The 18745-nt window shown below is 37.6% G+C and overlaps 1 protein-coding gene across 8 annotated transcripts in view; it reads right to left on the bottom strand.

The window, feature by feature from the left end:
- The window catches only part of FAM49B (family with sequence similarity 49 member B), a 143105-nt gene that overhangs the window by 45516 nt on the left and 78844 nt on the right, over positions 1-18745 (bottom strand). For 6 of the 8 annotated variants that reach the window (XM_005688843.2, XM_018058565.1, XM_018058569.1 and 3 more), the window contains one exon: positions 1988-2027. The gene's annotated coding sequence lies outside the window, so the exon portion shown is untranslated. Of the gene's footprint in view, positions 1-1757; positions 1777-1987; positions 2028-18745 lie in introns of all 8 variants that reach the window. The other 2 variants (XM_005688844.3, XM_013969121.2) reach the window with 1 other exon arrangement.

Genomic DNA, 18745 nt, shown 5'->3' on the forward strand with positions numbered 1-18745 from the left:
AGAGTCAGATTACAATGATAGAATCAAAGGACCACAACCAAAAAAAAAACAAAAAAATATACCCCACAAATGTTCTATTCAAAGCAAGCAACTGGAAGACACTTGGTGACATTTTACAAGTCTTGACTTTTTTTTGTGCTTCCATAACACAAGCATCAGAGCACTTACTATTCACATCCTCCCTATGACAATTATAACATTTCTTGTGTTAAACTTTAAGTATCTCAAACTGATACATTATTTTTTACATGTTTATTTCATATTCCTTGAACTAGAATGTGAGTTCTTTGCAGGCAGGATCTCTCCAAGGTTTAACTCATCTTCTACTCCCTTTTCTACAGACTATGTTGTTATTTCTGTGATTACTGATTAGCAAAGATAAGTTTTTTCAAAGCTATTTCTGTTAGGATATTGCTTAAGGAATCGATGTGTAACTCTACTTCTTTAAGATTAGTTATACAGACATAAAAAACAACACTTACTCAAACGTGATGGACAAAGAAAGGTCTAATGGATTTTTCAGTAATAGGAGTTCTTTATCTGAGGTTCAGAGAGAGAATTCAGTGATCTGTGAACCTGAATGTGAAACTTCTGACTAACCTTTATGTGAAACTTAGCAATTCCTTATAGGATTACAGGCAACAAGCCACAGTAGGATTAGAAATATCTATTAATGTGTCATTGATAAAAATCACAAGTATTTTCATATTACAATTATTGCAAATTCATCATTATTTAAAATTACAGTACTTAATAGAATTGTCACTAAAGCTTATTCTCTAATGTGAGAAACATATATAATGATCGAAAATCTGTATTTTTAATATTTGTTAACTGTATTTCAATAGTAACTGGTTTCTTTTTTAATTCTATGCATTTTACTTCATAAAATCATGGATCATTATTAGAATTCATGAAGCAACAACAAAATAAAAGGGGGGTAACTCCTGCCCTATAACAGAGAGTGTAGGTGAGGTGATTACAATTCCAAAGAATGACCATAACCGTCATGCTGCTGCTGCTGCTAAGTCACTTCAGTCGTGTCCGACTCTGTGCAACCCCATAAATGGCAGCCCACCAGGCTCCCCCGTCCCTGGGATTCTCCAGGCAAGAACACTGGAGTGGGTTGCCATTTCCTTCTCCAATGTGTGAAAGTGAAAAGTGAAAGTGAAGTCACTCAGTCGTTTCTGACTCTTAGCGACCCCATGGACTGCAGCCCACCAGGCTCCTCCATCCATGGGATTTTCCAGGCAAGAGTACTGGAGTGGGGTGCCATTGCCTTCTCCAATAACTGTCATAATCATATTCATTTTAATAAAATGACAGGCAAGTTTTGAAATATAAATATCTGCTTACGATTAGAAAAAACACAGAAAGGGACTTTAAACTGATCATTTTAACTTAGACAACACAAAGTATACCTATAGAAAAATTAATTTTCAAATACCTTTTAACTTGTTATAATTAAAAAAATCAAGGACTGTAAATAGTAAGGTACTGAGGGCCCTTTAACAGTGACTATTTACTGTTGCTGTTGCATTCTCTACATTTACAATTTTATAAAAGGACCAAAATCCATTACAGGTAGAATTCTTATTTAAGAAAATATGTAAAAATGTCTTTCCTTCTAGCTAGCTTCAAAATATACACATACATTTTATTTCTAACTACTAGAACTATGCCTTAGAGTTTTCCTATTCAGCTATACTGGTGATAGCTAAAATGACTTAGAAAGGAATTCAAGGAAAAACACATACCTCTCCTATTGAAAGGAAGCTGTAAAAAAAAAGTTCCAATTAATCTACATTACTTCCCATTCTAAGCCAGAAACTAAACAATATAGGGTTTTTCCTACAGACATTTTTAGCAGTTCAATAATATGCACAGAACCTTTTCCTTAAATTATGTTTAGCAGATATCATTTTTCATTTAAACCATAACTTTACACATGTATTTGAATAATCATTTCCCCCAATGACATATTTACCTTCAGCCAGTGCTGGTGATTCTGTTCGTGTCCCTCTTATCTGTTTAAAAAAAGGAAAAAGGAAGACAGTCTAAAACATTATTATAATTTAAAACAAAGTTTAATTTTATTAAAACTAACTTTAACCACAAAGTTCATCAATGCTATCATATATCACATGCATAAGCCATATTTTTCCCCTCTTGAGTTAACTCAACAACTATTTATGGAGGACTTACTAAGGCGTTATCTTAAGCCCTGAGAAATATTAGTAAGTGATATACTCTAGTTGTCACCATCAAGATATTCAAAGACAAACAGGTGTACCAAGTACTTAGTTCTCATCATAGCTTATGAAGCAGGAGGTAACAAGAGAAAAAAAATAAATTCTTTATTCAGATGACAAGAGAAAAAACTAGCAATTCCTCTTTATTCTTGTAAAATTATCAAAATAGGCATGTTTTTATATTCTTAGCAAAGTTTAAGTTCAGTTTCAATGTATTAGAAAATCAGTTTTACTACAAATACTAAGATCCTTATATTCCATGACAATAATGCCAGAAGCACATCTGACAAAACTCACTGAACCACAAAGTCCTCTCGAGGACTGGTTTTACTATTTCAAAGCCTTATCAAGTAATTTTAGGTGAAATAAAGTTTGCAGAACGAGTTTAACTTTGTAACTAAGAACAACTGTAGCCATATGACTAGCTGAATTCACATAGAATGAGGGGAAACATTTGACTAATGTGACTAATAACTTTTATGAGAAGATTCCTTTCCCTATTTATCTGGTATAACCCAAGAGTCTGAGAGTAACCAATATAACAAAACTTTCTATGTATAAAAGACCGGTAACATCTTGAGGGAATCGCACACAGTTTTCCAAGCGGTATGTGATCTGACACACTCTTCCCAAGGTGGAAATGTGGTGCTATCTCTGATAGAGAAAAAAAAAATTATACATATATAGGAACCAAAAGATGAACAGTAGATTGGCAACCTTAGGGGCCACTGAATTAAAAGCTGATTCTAGGGGAAAAGGGAAGGCACTTCTGTCAGGAGATGCAGGAAGAATTCTGAAGCAATACCCAACAGGAGAATAATGGGGGAGGGTCCTGTAAACTGACCCCTAACCATGAGGAGTTATGGCAGCTTCTACATAAGGGGCAGCAGACAGAGACCCCATGGGATGGGACTGAGGCAGCCCTGCCCACTGACAACTGCAAATGGACAGCTATAGCAACCACAGCCCAGAAAGGATAAAGTAACCACAGGCACTGATCCTGGGGGAAGAAAGTCTGGGTCACTCTACCAGGAAAATGCCTCAAACTGCTGAAGGGTGCTGGCTGAAGGTGAGGACAATCTAAAATTAGTAGTTGCTGAACTAATGACCATTATTCCACTAACCCTTCTGTCGTAAGTCTAATGTAAAAACTGTGGTCAGCCACCATCTTGAAAGCTTCATAATAGGTGGAACTAAATTGCAAGCACTTAATGGTGGTTTGTACAGGACACCCTCATGCCCCGCCTCTCGCTTTCACTCCAGCTGAGGCGCCTCCCCTTAGCTGCTTCCTGCACTGGTGGGGCTCACTTCCTGCTCAGAGGCTTTGCAATAAGAGACGCCTACAGGAACTCTTAGGCCATCCTGAGTCATAATAAACCTGGAAGTATGAAGGTGTTAATACCAAGAGCCTGGGCAATCACTGGCCATTGGGGAGATGAAGTCTGGTCGACAAACACCCTCTTCCTCCCACCAGTAGGCATACTCTTCATATCTTCTCAGGGGACTTCTTCAAGATAAAGCCCAAATGCTCACAGAAGTGACCACGTCAATAACACTCCCTTAGATTGACTTTCCTTTTCTGTTTCACTTGCCCCAGTTCTCCAATTTCTGTTTCTTGTTAACACTTCCCCCAAGAAATCACTTGTCTGAAGAGGCCATGTCTCAGGCTCTGCTTTAGGAGGTGAAAACAGGTCTAGACACTTGTCCTTCAGGACACCACACCTCCTTTCCTTTCTGTCCCACCTCACTGGATGCTCCCTCTTCATCTCCTGTGCTGAACTCCTCTGAAATCCCTGAATGTGACATGTCCCAGGACCCAGATCCAATTCCTCCACTCTCTTTGTGACCTCATCCTATCTCATAACTTTCTGAATATAAATTTAGCAAAATCTAAAACTTGCTCAAATTTATTTATCCAGTCCAGACACTTTTCTCCATCTCTGCACTTTCGTAGCATTGCCCACCCAGTATCTCCACTAGGATGTTTTAACAGATAGCTCAAACTTAACACGTTCAAAACTGAACTTCTCATCTCACTCCCCATGCCTGACCTACCCGTAGTCTCCCCCATCATTTGACGACACTTCTATCGTTACAGTTGCTCAGTTAAAAACCTTGGATTTCTCTGCAATTATTCTTTCTCATATATCCCTTTTCAACTAAAACTCTCACTACCTAAAATCTTCATGCTTTCTATTCTACCTCCTATTTACTCACTGTTGAAGGCTGAGCTGCATTAACAGCATCAGATCTACTATTACTTCTGTATTCAAGAGCCTCCAGAACAGGTGGTGCAAAGTGAGATGCTGACATCATGTTGGAAGTGCTAGCTGGGGCTTCGTCTATAGAGTGCCACAGTTACTAACAGGTCAGGCTAAAAATGCAGGTGATCCACTACTAGGTACTCATATGAAACCATTTTGAGATGTTATGAAGTAATTGAGTAAGTTTTGGAAACACTCAGTAGGCCAAAATAGAGTCTGAGGGCTGTATTGGTTGATGAACCATCAGTTTGCAACTTCTGCTTCAGAACTTTGTACTGTTTCTAATTGCTGCCATACTACTAATCCTTAATCTGTTGTTATATTTTCCTCGATCAGATAGGATATGAATGGGAGCGACTTATGTTCAAAGCCTAACCACTCTGGTTTTCCTCACAAGCTCCTTGTGGATCAATGCTACTACAAATGGAATGAATAAACACATTTTTGCTTTTCCTGCCAAAGGAAAACTCCTTCCTTAAGACCCATTGCAGCCACCCAGAAATAAAACAAGCGGCTTGGCTGGCCACTTGCATAAACCACAGAAGGAAGACCAGTGCCACTTACGTAACACCATGGGGGAAAAGCTCTATTGATTCTGTTTAATTCTTAATAAATCAAGAAATAACAAAACATCTGTAATTGTTTTCACCCTTTGAAATGAAACATCAAGTCATAAGTAGTGAATACTAGATAATATGTAAATTAGACAATCCAGCATCTTATACCTATAAACCTAGAGGTTCTTCAAATAAGTGTTAAATTTTCTTTGCCTCCAACAAAACATAAAATAGAAGAATTATGACTTCAGAGCACTGTCAGCCACATTTACAGCTTTGCAGTATTTCAAATGATGGTACATATATCTAACTGCATTAATAAATGGTGTTGAAATAATCCCATGGAAAAGTCCAACCTTTTCCACTTAGGTTGCAGTTCTCCTCCACTTGGGTATATGATAAAACCTAACTGAATTAGATTTTTTTAAGTTCCCCTGAACATACACACAGCAATTTAAAAAGCTCCCTTAGAAAAGAGCACTTGAAATAAAGGGCCTACTGATTATACTCACAGATCAGACAATATTACAAAAAGTACATTATTACATAATTCCAACAAATATCTGATAAGTTTTAAATCTGAGAACTGGACAAGGTATTCTGTGTCCATTTGAGAAAAAGGAAACATGCAAGTCTGTAAAAAATTTTTGAGAGACGGAAAAACAGATGAGATGGATCCATCCTACTCATCAGTAATTAAAATATTTTGGTCCTGGGATAGATATACAGTGAGGGGAAGAGATCAGAAATTAGAATAGGTCCAACTGTATATACATGTTGAAAAAAGAAAAAACCCAACACCAAATATTTATCACAAAGTCTGTTTATGTATATACCACTAAAAGAGATACCCTGGGAGATAATATCAGAGAAGGCAATGGCACCCCACTCCAGTACTCTTGCTGGGAAAATCCCACGGATGGAGGAGCTTGGTAGGCTGCAGTCCATGGGGTCGCACAGAGTCGGACATGACTGAGTGGCTTCACTTTCACGCACTGGAGAAGGAAATGGCAACCCACTCCAGTGTTCTTGCCTGGAGAATCCCAGGGATGGTGGAGCCTGATGGGCTGCCATCTATGGGGTCGCACAGAGTCGGCCATGACTGTAATGACTTAGCAGCAGCAGCAGCAGGAGATACTATGATGAAAAAGACTGTGCACTCTAAAAATGTCTAGTCTTAGCATAGCAATTAAAATATTTAAGGTGAAAATGAGTACCATGAGAAATAGCTACACAGAGTGCTGCGGCAATCACGGAATTCCAGCTCGGAGTAGAGCCTGGAAATCAGGTATTAGGAAAGATTTTATGAAGCTATAGAGCTCTGGTAGCTGAAGCAGATTGTGGAAAATGGATACAATCTGGACAAGAAGGAAAAGGTAGAAGGTACAAAGAGAACATTCCATGTAAGGAATGTATAATCATCACAGGGCAATGAAAAAAGAAAACTTTAATAAATCATGATGAAGTCATTCCACACTAAACTAAGATACAACCTTCTCAGCCCACATAGACTAGACAGAGAAGAGTTTAACCTCTTAAAGAAAAAGACACTGCTGCATACACTAGTGTGGCTGTGGAGCCTGCGCACTTGGGTCCAGACGGGCCACCGGGGCTGCTGTGTGTTTATACACCAGACTGCCGCTGCTCCACTGTGGCGAGAAGACCCTGATCCCTAAACCCACCCGTGATCCCAAGAGTGACGTTTCTGTGCTGTGCCTGACATACAGATGTGGTCCCTCTGTGCAGAGGACAATCTGAAGGCTATACCCAACACAAATCTTTGTTGATATAAGTTAAAATTTTTTATGATATGTAGAGGTCTTGAAACCTAATGCCAAATTGCTTTACAAAGATACGTCTCAATCTATAATGCCATCAGAACCATGCACCCTGGACAGGAACCTCACTGTTTAAAAAGTAGAAGGTGTGCACTGCGGTGTGTCTCTGCACACACACATGCAATATGGTGCCTTCTCTCAGTGTTTTTACTGAACTACTAAATAATGTTGACTCTTTTTACTCTGTATTTGTAAAACTAGTCCTTTCTCATTTTTCTATCAAGGTCTTACTTATTTTTAAGAGGATCACTGTCACTTTTGAACTCCTAGATCAGACACCGTAAAAATGCATACGATAAAGTTAGACACTGTCTTCAAAAACGATCTACTCGGCTGCCATTTCATAAGCACTTACTGTGTTTGAGACACACTGTGCATGATTTATTTCACTGAAGACTAACAATCTAATCAGATTAAAATTATTAGCCTCTTTTCCTTGTTGAAGCTTAAAAGGGTGAAGTAGCTTGCTCAGAGTCACATGAGAGGGAGAAGGGAAGGGAGGCAGGGAATGAGTGGGAAAATTATTTTTCAGGAAACTGTACAAGTAGTAACAGTTATAATATTCCTCTGTGTAACTGTGACTTTCTGTAAAGTAAATATTGGGTTGGCCAAAAAGTTCATTCAAGTTTTCCTGTAACATCTTATGGAAAAACTTGAACAAACTTTTTGGGCAACCCAATGTTACTTTCCCATTAATGTCCTCTGTAAAATTACAATGATTCCTTAAAGAATAAACCACAGTGGCATAACTGGAAAGCTTCATAAAGATGATCACTAGGCTTTGGGAATGTTGTCCAGAACCTTCTTACTGATCTGGCTGCTGTCATCACCGAGTCCTGATGACTGGACTTCCTACAATGGGATTTCTCTAAGACCTAAACTCAGGTATGCTTTGGAACACACAGCAATACACATACCGTAAGATGCATTCATGGGCAACAGGCACTGTAATCATGCCAACCTAAAGATTCTACAGGCTTAAGTACATTCTGCAAAACAAATACATAACCTATTTTGCAGTTGCAAAAACTCAAATTCTTTAAAATAAATGTTTGTTTCAAAGAAAAGATATGAATTTTTAGTGTGGTTTAATCTACTTCATAGATCCAAAATCCATTATAAAATTTATACATATGATTAAATTTTAAAGGAATTATAAATAAGAGTGATAATACAGGCAAAATAAAAAATTACAATTCTATATATAAAGAAAATACCATTTTCCCCATGGCCAATTTTGGAAAAGATCAAATAAGTATCTACTCATTTAAGTACACATCCTCCTAAGAATATACAGGCTCCAAAATAATCAGTCACTGTATTAGTACTGAAATGACCATCTTTTCCAGCTTCTTCCTTGCTTCATCACCTCCACCCCTCTCACTACCACCCCTCTTTCCACTCCTAGCCCTAGTCTGAACTAAAATGTTAAAAAAAAAAAATTGGCTCATCTCAGAAAAGCAAAGTTGGGTCAAAAAACCTAGAACTGCTTTTCACCACATTAACAGATGTAAACAAAAAGGACTGACGTATGGTCAGGTCAAAGATTCAGAAACAGCTTTTCATGAAGCAATATTTGTGATTAAAAAAAAAAAAACCTTAGCAAAATAAGAATAGAAAGAATAAAAGATATCTACCCTTACCAAAGCCTATAATAAACAGTCCTTAATGAAGAACTGTTAAAATATTCCCTTTAGAATCAAAATGAGACAAACATGTCCGCAATCAATACTTCTACTCAACACTGTATGCAGGTCCTAGCCAACTTGATAAGTTAAGAGAAAGAGATTAAAGGTTAAAAAAATTTTAAGGAAAAAACAATTCATGAGTTTGGCAAGGTAACAATATTTTTATCAACATGAAAATCGCAACTGCATTTCTATTTTCCAGTAAAAAGAACAAAAGAGAATTTTCCCCACAGACACAATTCATAATAGCACAAAGCAATCAGTAACTAGGAATAAACCTAACAAAAGCTTTTTAATTTCTGCATGGAAAACAATCATAAAACTTTAAGAAAGCCATAAACAAATGTAAAGACATCATGTTCCTAAATAAGAAGACAATACTATAAGAAATGTCAATCCTCTCTAAAATCCACATTAATTGTCGATGCATTTCCAACCCCAATCCCCAAAGTATTCTTTTATAAAACTTAACACATTCATGCTAAACTTTACATAAAAAAGCAAAATCAAAACAGTTAAAATGCTCAAGGACTCAAAGCAAGACAACCTGCTCAGACATCAAGATATAAAATGAAACAACAGTAATTAAGACAGAATGAAATTAAACAAAGACAAACTGGCAATGACAGTGCAGCTGAAAAGCAGAATGCACAGTCCAGGAATACATACAGACCTTTATGAAGAGGAAGCAAATCCTGAGGGACTGCACTGCAGATCACTGGGGAGAGACTGCTGCATAAGTGGAGCTAGGGTAATTGACTGCTCATGAAGAAAGTAAAATCTCGATCCTACACCACACATAAATCAACTCTCATGGAATTAAAGACTTTAATTTGAAAGGCAAAAATTCAAACTTTAGAAGAAAACACAAAAGTGGTTCTTTATAATCCCAAGGTAGGGAAGGAGAGCTCAATTTAGATAAAATATTGAAAGTATTAACCACAAATGAAAAGACTGATAAATTTTATTATATTAGCATCAAAAATTTCTGCTTATTGACACTTTAAAGAAACTGAATATACAAACCACTAAGCTACAGAAAGCTATTGATGACATATATAACAGAGAAAGGATCAGTATCTAATATGTAAAGAACTGTTAAACTCCTAAGAGCAAGACAAAGAAATCAATCAAACGATGGACCACAGGCATAAAGAGGCGTTTCAATAAAAAGAAACACGAAAGTTGAATCCTCAGTCTTGACATTTATAAGCTAAAACCACATAAAATACCATTTTACACCCATTTGATTAGTAAAAATTAAGAGCTTTAATAAGAATGTTGACAAAAATGTTTATCAACAGGTACTCAGATACCCAGAATGTGGGATTCTCAATTGATAATCACTTTAGGCGATAATTAAGTGATTGTCAATTACTTTAGAAAACATTTGGCATTATCTTGTTAAAGTGAACAATCCTACTCTCAGGTATATACCTAAAGAAATTCTTGTATATGGATGCCAGGAGAAATGTACACGCATGCTCAGAGAAGCACTATTAAGGAAAAAAAAATAACAAAACGTTGGAAACAACCTACATGTTCAATGATAGGAACATGAATATACTGTAGCTTTTTCACACAATGAAAATTTACAGAGCAGTACAAAGGAGCCACAGTCACCCAGAAGGATATGAATGGATTTCAGAACCGATGAACTCATCATAAGTCTTAAGACTACATAACGATTTTTACACAGTTCAAAAATGGCACAATTAAAATACATATTATTTAGAGACACCAACAATTGTGATTTTTTTTTAAGCTATAAAAGTGATAAACACATAATTCAGGAAAAGTATTTTCCTTTAGGGGGCAGCAGGGAGACTGTATAGGGAAGGAACAAAGTTGCTTCCTCTATCTTCATCAGTGGTGACTTCATGAACTTTCACTTTATGCTTATTAACAATTTATAACTTATTTATCTTTCACATATGACGTGTTGAAGCACAATGTAAGATAGTTCAGGTAAAATGATCCTGTGAATTCTTAATCTGCATGTCACACGCTTATGGTGACAGGAAACAAGCATGTTTTCTCCGATCGGTGTTAACAAATCTACACGCAAAGCCAAAGATGAATGGTACAATTTACTATTCTCTCAGGAACCTGCTCCACTTTCAAATTAGCAGAAGTTTTTGAGATAAGTCTTGCCTCCTTCTAAGGTGTTTACAGTAAAAATCCCTCTTTTCTCCATCAAGAATAATCAGAATCAGAAGTTGTTAAATTCAGAAAAATTCTTCAGATAGATATAATATATATGCACATTCATCAGCTAATCCTGTTATGAAGACCAAGACACGTTGTTTGAATACAGGTCATTTCTAGAGTACTGAACAAGATTGCCAGCATAGCCTACTGAGATTTTTCAAGCTCTCTGTGGTGAAGGACAGCTGTTTCATTTTTAAATTTTCCACCCATCATGGTCAAAAGGGAAAAAACCCAGAATACTAACATGCTAGAGGTAAAAAAAAAAAACCATAATACTAAAAAAATTTAAAAAATAAAGTTTTTACAAGATTTACAAAATACAAATCCCAATTTTCCGCAGATTGGCAACAGTTTATGAACTCGTGCTGGTTTACAAAGTATAACATATAAAGCATGAACTTTGGAGCCAGACTGTCAGCCTGAGGTCCAGACAAGTTAATCTCTCTCTGACTTTGTTTGTTCATCTGTAGAGGGGATAACGAACAGTAATACCTACTTCAATGGGTTATTGTGAGGAGTAAATGAATATATGCTTAACACTTAAAACAGTCCCTGACATATAAGTAACCTATAAGTGTAAGCTGATGCTGTTGCTCTTATTGTATAAACCATACCCACAAATACATATGTTTTCTAAAATATCTGGTTGCCTCTTTAAAATGTAATGAGAAATGAAGACAATGGAAACAGAACACTTTATATTTTTAGTTTCATGACTTTGTGCCCATCTTTCACATCATTATCAGTGCCCGATCACAACACTTCTCGCACAGCCCATCAGTGGTTGGTCACTGTGACCGTCTGCCATCCAGGTCACACAAAGACTGCAAAGCACAGAGCGGTGTTTCCTCCTTGTTTCCCAGGGACAAACCCATGGGACATTTTACAAAAATGGACACCCAAACAAGAGAACTTGCCAACAAAGATAAAATTAAAGAAACGGGAGTGATAATGTCAGAAGTCAAATTCTAATAGAACATAAGTGGGGTTATAGAAAAAAATAGCTGACTGCAAGAATGCTGACACTTGTCACCATTAAGGAGACTAAATATGTAGTCAGAGGAACTCTGTGGAGATAAATTTATCAACGAGAGTGAGGAAAGTGGTCGTGAAGAAAAGGATGAAGATGTCCCATAGTAAGTGATGCCAGCAAAAAAAATTCTCATTGAAAGAACTCACGGGTGTGTCTTATGACACCAAGAAGGCAATGGATGAAATGCTGGAAGCTGACCCAGACCTATTAAGTATGACAATTTGGCCAAGGCATAAAAACGATACTCCATATTGCAAGCTATACCACAAGGGGGAGGGAAGGCATGTGATTTCACACTTTCAGTTACAGCAAATATTATAGATCTAATCCATGTAAAAACACATAAATATCAAAAGGGCTAACCTACATTAGCCCTGGGATTTCTTTGGAAGGAATGATGCTAAAGCTGAAACTCCAGTACTTTGGCCACCTCATGCGAAGAGTTGACTCATTGGAAAAGACTCTGACGCTGGGAGGGATTGGGGGCAGGAGGAAAAGGCGACAACAGAGGATGAGATGGCTGGATGGCATCACTGACTCGATGGACTGAGTCTGAGTGAACTCCGGGAGTTCATGATGAACAGGGAGGCCTGGCGTGCTGTTATTCATGGGGTCGCAAAGAGTCGGACACGACTGAGCGACTGAACTGACAACCGACATTAGCAAAAAAAAAAAAAAAGGTCTTTCGGAAGCAAAGAACACAACGTCCACCCACTCACGTCCTTTTCTACAACTGGCTGTTCACCGAATACCTCTGAAAACCACACTTCACAGTAACAGAATCAGAGACAAGTCTACCACTGGAAAATCCAAAGTCCCAAGGCTAAGTCCACTTCTTAATTTTCTCTAGCCATTTTTCCTACTGCTGGAAATATACAACATAAGCAAGTGTTTAGCAGCAATACCCCAAAGTGCCAAATATTGAGATAATGCTCTACAAAAGTATGTACTTAAGTGCAGTGTGTTCTCAAACTTCTGGGTCTGAATTGCAATACCATACATTTCAAAATATCGATGGTTATACTGAGTCATCGATGCAATTTTTAAAAGAACCTTTATTCCATACACTAGAATTAAAAAAAACAATCTATGCAAAATAAAACTAGGAACCACTAATAAAATCAAATGTACACAACTCACTCTTAAAATTGCTTAATACTCACATAACATTAAAAATTAAGTGAAGTAACTGGCAAATTCTGGCTGGTGTAAAAGGTAATTTGTGTTGCTTACAAACAACATAAGCCAGTGCGCCATTCAGCGTGGGCTGCGGCAGCACACTAAAGACCTGTTCATGCTGGGCCTGTGAGCATCAGAGAGGTCTGTGCCTGGATGCCACACAGTGCTCTCCTAATTCCAGAGAGTTCTATGACCAAAACAAACATTTAATCATCTTCCCGACAAAAATACAGATCCACCTGTAAGGTAATTTGACAGAAAGAAAACCTCAGCTTTTAAACTTGAAGCAAGAATCTTAAATCCCTCAGTTTCCATTTCTTCATCTATAGAAAGGACTATAATATGTATTCATAAAATTGAGCGACCTAGAAATAAAGTTCGAGGGGCACTTATTCCACTGTCTGGCTCTTTTCCCAGGGCTTAACCTGTCACATGGCCAAGAGCACTCCCTGTGCAGAGATGCGGTCACTGCTGTTCTTGTAGTTTTCAAGGCCCAAAGAGTTTAAGCAGCACCACAGGTTAGAGAGTTTCTGTTTGTCGGTTCAACATCTGTCCCCAGCCATGCTGGGGATACAAAGAAATAAGCCAATCTTTATCCTGAAAGAGGCTAACGACTTCCTGTGGGAACGATACTCGCATATGTAAAAAGTAACAAGTCCTTAACAATTCTGTCCATACTAGATCACGGTTACAGATCACAATTATAATAGAAATTTGGAGAAAATTCCGCAATACTCTTTTTTTCATGGGCCCCATGACACATCATATCACTAATCATAATGTCTGGCTCTTTTCCAGAACTGTAAGTCTGTTTACTGTTATCGTATCTCCTGCACTAAGCGTAATGCCTGATACACTGTAGTTTCCAATGTGTATATGCTGGCTGAGTGAGTGTGTCAATTAAGCAAACAACATGATAAATGATTTAAGGGTACCAGAGTAAGTGTGGCTTATTTAGAGTTATGGCTTCAGAAGATTGGCCGTTCTGCCAAAAAGATTTCTTTAGAAAAATGAGAGATAAGGAGAGGTCATTAAAAAAAAAGTAATGCTAACTAGCAAAATTTAGAAAAACGTGTTATTTCCCCTATTTAAATTAATAAAAAAGACTTAAAATACTCTCAAGTGGGCACCATGGTTTTATAGATAATGGTTCTTCCAAGCTAACAAAATAATTTAATTGCAACAAGCAAATAACCACTTAGAAGATATACTGTATACCTGATATGCAACATTACTTCACAACTGTTTAAGCAATCATCAAATAGATTTTTTTTCAAAATCATTAAAAAATGCTTTGTCACACAACCTTCTTTAAAAAATAATGCTAACCTGTTTGGTAATGGCAATTTGACAAAGATTAGAAAAGGACTTCCAACACCGGATGTCACATGCAAAGGCAGAGTATAAAACACTGAGTAATGTAAAACCTGTCCTCAAGCAGCTCACAATCTGAGAAGACAGGTAAATAAATTACGACCATACAGTGTAATTAAGTACAGTGCTAGAGTTCTGTGGATAAAATCCTTTAGGAAAACAGATGAAGAAGTAATTGAATTATGCCTAGAGGACAGTGTTAGAGAAACCTAGAGAAGTGATGACCTTTGATTTTGCCTTTTATGTTTAAAAACACCACCACCACTAACAACTTCCGAAGATATTTTTTAGATAGTTTAAATTAAAACATTTTTACAGGATTTCTTTGAGCATACCCAGTAACCTAGAAAAGGAGAATATTCTTTCCTCCTAAAAGAGTCATTTTATTTTTTAATTAACTTATGTTAATTGGAGGCTAATTACTTTACAATATTGTAGTGGTTTTTGCCATACATTGACATGAATCAGCCATGGGTGTACATGTGTTCCCCATCCTGTACCCCCCTCCCACCTCCCTCCCCATCCCATCCCTCTGGGTCATCCCAGTGTACCAGCCCTGAGCACCCTGTCTCATGCATCAAACCTGGACTGGCAATCTATTTCACATATGGTAACATACATGTTTCAATGCCATCTCTCAAATTATCCCATCCTCGCCTTCTCCCACAGAGTCCAAAAGATTGTTCTATACATCTGTGTCTAAAAGAGGCATTTTAAATGCTATCCACCTGATTCCTAACAAGGGGCAAAGAAAAGATTAATGCAAAAGTCCTTAAGAAAAAGCTTTGTTAAACTGAGACTGAGGCAACATCAAGAATCCCACAGAACAACAGGTAAGATTTTTCAGTCACACTAAATAACAAAAATTACGCCAATTTTTTCAACAATTATTATCCCATTTGCTATGCATGTTTAAACTTTGTCTTTTATTTCCACTTATTGGAGAGTTTAGTTAATTTCAGATATTGGCTATTCAAGTCTGAATTTACAACAAGGGGGAAAACATATCAAAAAAGGACACATACCTTTTATTGTAATTATTTCACAATATATGGAAATCTAATCATCATGGTATATGCTTTAAACTTAACACAGTGATGTATGGCAATTATTCCTCAATAAAACTGGAAAACTGGAATAAACGAAGAATAAGGAAAAAAAATGTACTATTCTAAAAATTAGTCTTTAATGACCAAAGTGTGTGTGTTGAAGCTTTACATTTAAAACACTGTCCAAACATGCTACACATCCTAAGATAAAATTGATTTTTTTCCTGTGTCTAAGAAAAAACAACAACAAAAAACCTTACATATCTTATAGCTTTTCTCTTAGGAATGAAAGTAGCCATATGATATCTAATGGATTTAACAGATACAAACCATCAATACACACAAATACAAAAGCGTCGCATCATACAGTTTAATTTCTCAAAACAGCTGGTAATTTCTTAATGGAATTCTGTTTTTCCTAACTTCAAGAGGCTTTGCAGAGATATATAAGTGGAAAATAATCAATATTTCCACATTTTGGCATACATAGTATATTACCTCCTGCTGCCTATTATGCAGTAAAGAGGAACTGTCATAGCCTGAAATTCCTGTCAACATATACACATACCATTTTGTGGTACATGCTAATAGCAGTGTATCTGAGTGTTGCTCTCAACCATTAGTATAAACACAAGAAGACAAATCAATAAAACTTTTCCAGCCTATGCAGAGAAAAAAAAAGCTGGTACTGTTTTCTCTTTATTTTCTAGACTTAAACAACTTAGTTTAAATGATTTAACACGTTAATATCCACAAACCAAATGAATGTATCATTGCAACACAAAACTAACTGCCGTAATTAATACTTTCGTATCATCAGTAATTTTTACGTACGTAGACTGAAAAAACAAACAGAAAAAGCTGGTAGGCACTACTTCAAATGAGGGATCAAACTCAGTTATCATCAAGAAATATGACAATCATTGTATGCCTTCTGATGTGATACATGGGGACATCCTCAATACTACCCTCTGTAAAATACTTGTCAAATATGCTGTACCTCAATCTATCTATAAGGAGACATAAAACAGAAAAATTCAAATTACAGAGCAACCTCTAAGACCCCCTGCCTGGGTGGGAAGGAGCAGGTGCGTGCGTGCATGCCCAGCTACCCAGGCATGCCCGACTTTGGGACCCCACAGACTGTAGCCCACCAGGCTCCTCCATCCATGGGGTTTCCTAGGCAAGAATACTCGAGTGGGTTGCCATTTCCTCCTCCAGGGGATCTTCCCAAATCAGGGATCAAACCTGTGTCTCCTGCATTGGCAGGTGGATTCTTTACCACTGAGGTCACAAAAAAAAGCAAGAGTTCCATTCATGTTAAATGTGCCAGGTCAAGGGCCTCCAAAGGAAAACTCAGAAAGTCACGCGAGCACAAGTATGCAGGTCACGGAAGGCCAGCCCACAAACACTGCACCTCCACCCACGCGGCTCCTGACTGATCCAGAGAGGGACACTTGAGGAGTCACTCGTGCTGGCAGCAGCAAAAGCCCAGTGCCAGTGGCCCAACCAGACGACCACCTGGGCTGGGCTTTCCTGGGGCTTGCCCTCCTTGCATTGCTAGTCAGTTTTTTGAGGCTGCATTCCTAGTCTCTCTGCCAGTTTTGTGAGTTATTTGCCAGCCTCCCAATACATTCCTTTTCCATCCAAATTGCCCTGTCAATTTCTGCAAGCTGCAACCAAAGATGCTTGAATGAATTATAATGAATATTCTGGACTCAAATACAAAGCTAACTATAACTTCCTTCCTAATTAAAGCCATTCCTATAAATAAACGAATCTTAACTATGTTACAAATGGAACTCTGAGATGCAGACTATAAAGATATTATGAAATTAAAAGTGACATAAGTCAGCTTTTTGAGACATTTAAGAGGTGCCTGTATTACTAAAAATACCCCTTTAAGTTTCAAAGTGCAAAATTTGAACACTAAAGTATACGAACATCCAGAAAGAAGAGATGACAAAACACCAGGAACATTTTAAACTGTATCAATCAAACAAAAAACTAAAATAGCTTTCCAGAAAAAGAAAACACTGATGCATGTTTTGAGAAAATAGGAACACTAGAATGATACTGGTTTTTACAAAGTTTTTTCGCTGGGGTAAGAAGTCTTCTTTTTGCTTTATGAAAACCAAACCGTGGGCTTCCCTGGTGGTTCAGTAGTAAAGAATCTGCCTGCCAATACAGGAGACACGGGTTCAACACCTGACCTGGGAAGATCCCACATGCCGAGGAGCAACTAAGTCGGTGCACCCCCCCCCCCAAAAAAAAGCTCCAAGAACAGTAATGAAAACAATTCTCCAGCTGGGTCTACCTTTTCTCTAGATCCCTACTTCATACATTTCCTCACTAAAAACTAACACATAAGTAAAACTACTTTTCACTGTTTCTGAAAACCTTTCACAATTCAACTCAAAACTGAATTTTTAGCTATATTAAAAGCTCATACTTCTTACATCCTTGATAGTAGTATCCAGTAGTCATTTAAATCCTCTAATCCATTTGGTATGCTAAAGGAGTACATTTAGAGGGAGTAAAACATATGTGAAGGGGAGTAAGAACATTTACAGCTATAGGAAACATCTGCTTCAGAGAGGAAAGAGCGCTAGTAATATCTGTGAGTACCTATGTGTACCATGAATTTTGCTATAGATCGTCTCTTTGGAAAACACTAGAAAACAGATGATTCTACCCCTTTTATGAAAAGTAAACGACAAAAATTAACCTCAAAAACTGGTTTACTTACCTCATGTCAGTGCTAACAAGGCATTGGTTTGACTCAAGCACAGATCTGCCTGGCCATAAAGGCAGTGTTTTACCCACAACAAATGTCTCATTCTTCCTATAAAAGTTTGTTTTCACTGATATTTTTCTTATTAGAAAAACAACAGTAACCATTACCCCGAACAAGTAGAACCTGTGGGATGTAACCACAAAAGCAACTTTCTGTTCACTATCTTTGGTGATACTGCCCCTGAACTTTTATTATGATTTTGGTCAAGTTATAAAAACTGAGCTTAGAAACTGATAGACCCTGTTCAGCACTGTATAATTGTCAAAATTTTCATCCAAGGTTACAGTTTCTCCCCTATGCCCGGCTCTGCCTAAGGCAGGCTGCTGTTCAGTCGCTAAGTCGTTTCTGACTCTTTGAGACCCCATGGATTTCCCAGGCAAGAATACTGGAGTGGGCTGCCATTTCCCTCTCCAAAAGCAGGCTGCTGCTGCTGCTAAGTCGCTTCAGTCCTGTCTGACTGTGCAACCCCAGAGACGGCAGCCCACCAGGCTCCACCGTCCCCC

The sequence above is a fragment of the Capra hircus genome, chromosome 14, assembly GCF_001704415.2.
Source record: "Capra hircus breed San Clemente chromosome 14, ASM170441v1, whole genome shotgun sequence".
Classification (NCBI taxonomy): Eukaryota; Metazoa; Chordata; class Mammalia; order Artiodactyla; family Bovidae; genus Capra; species Capra hircus.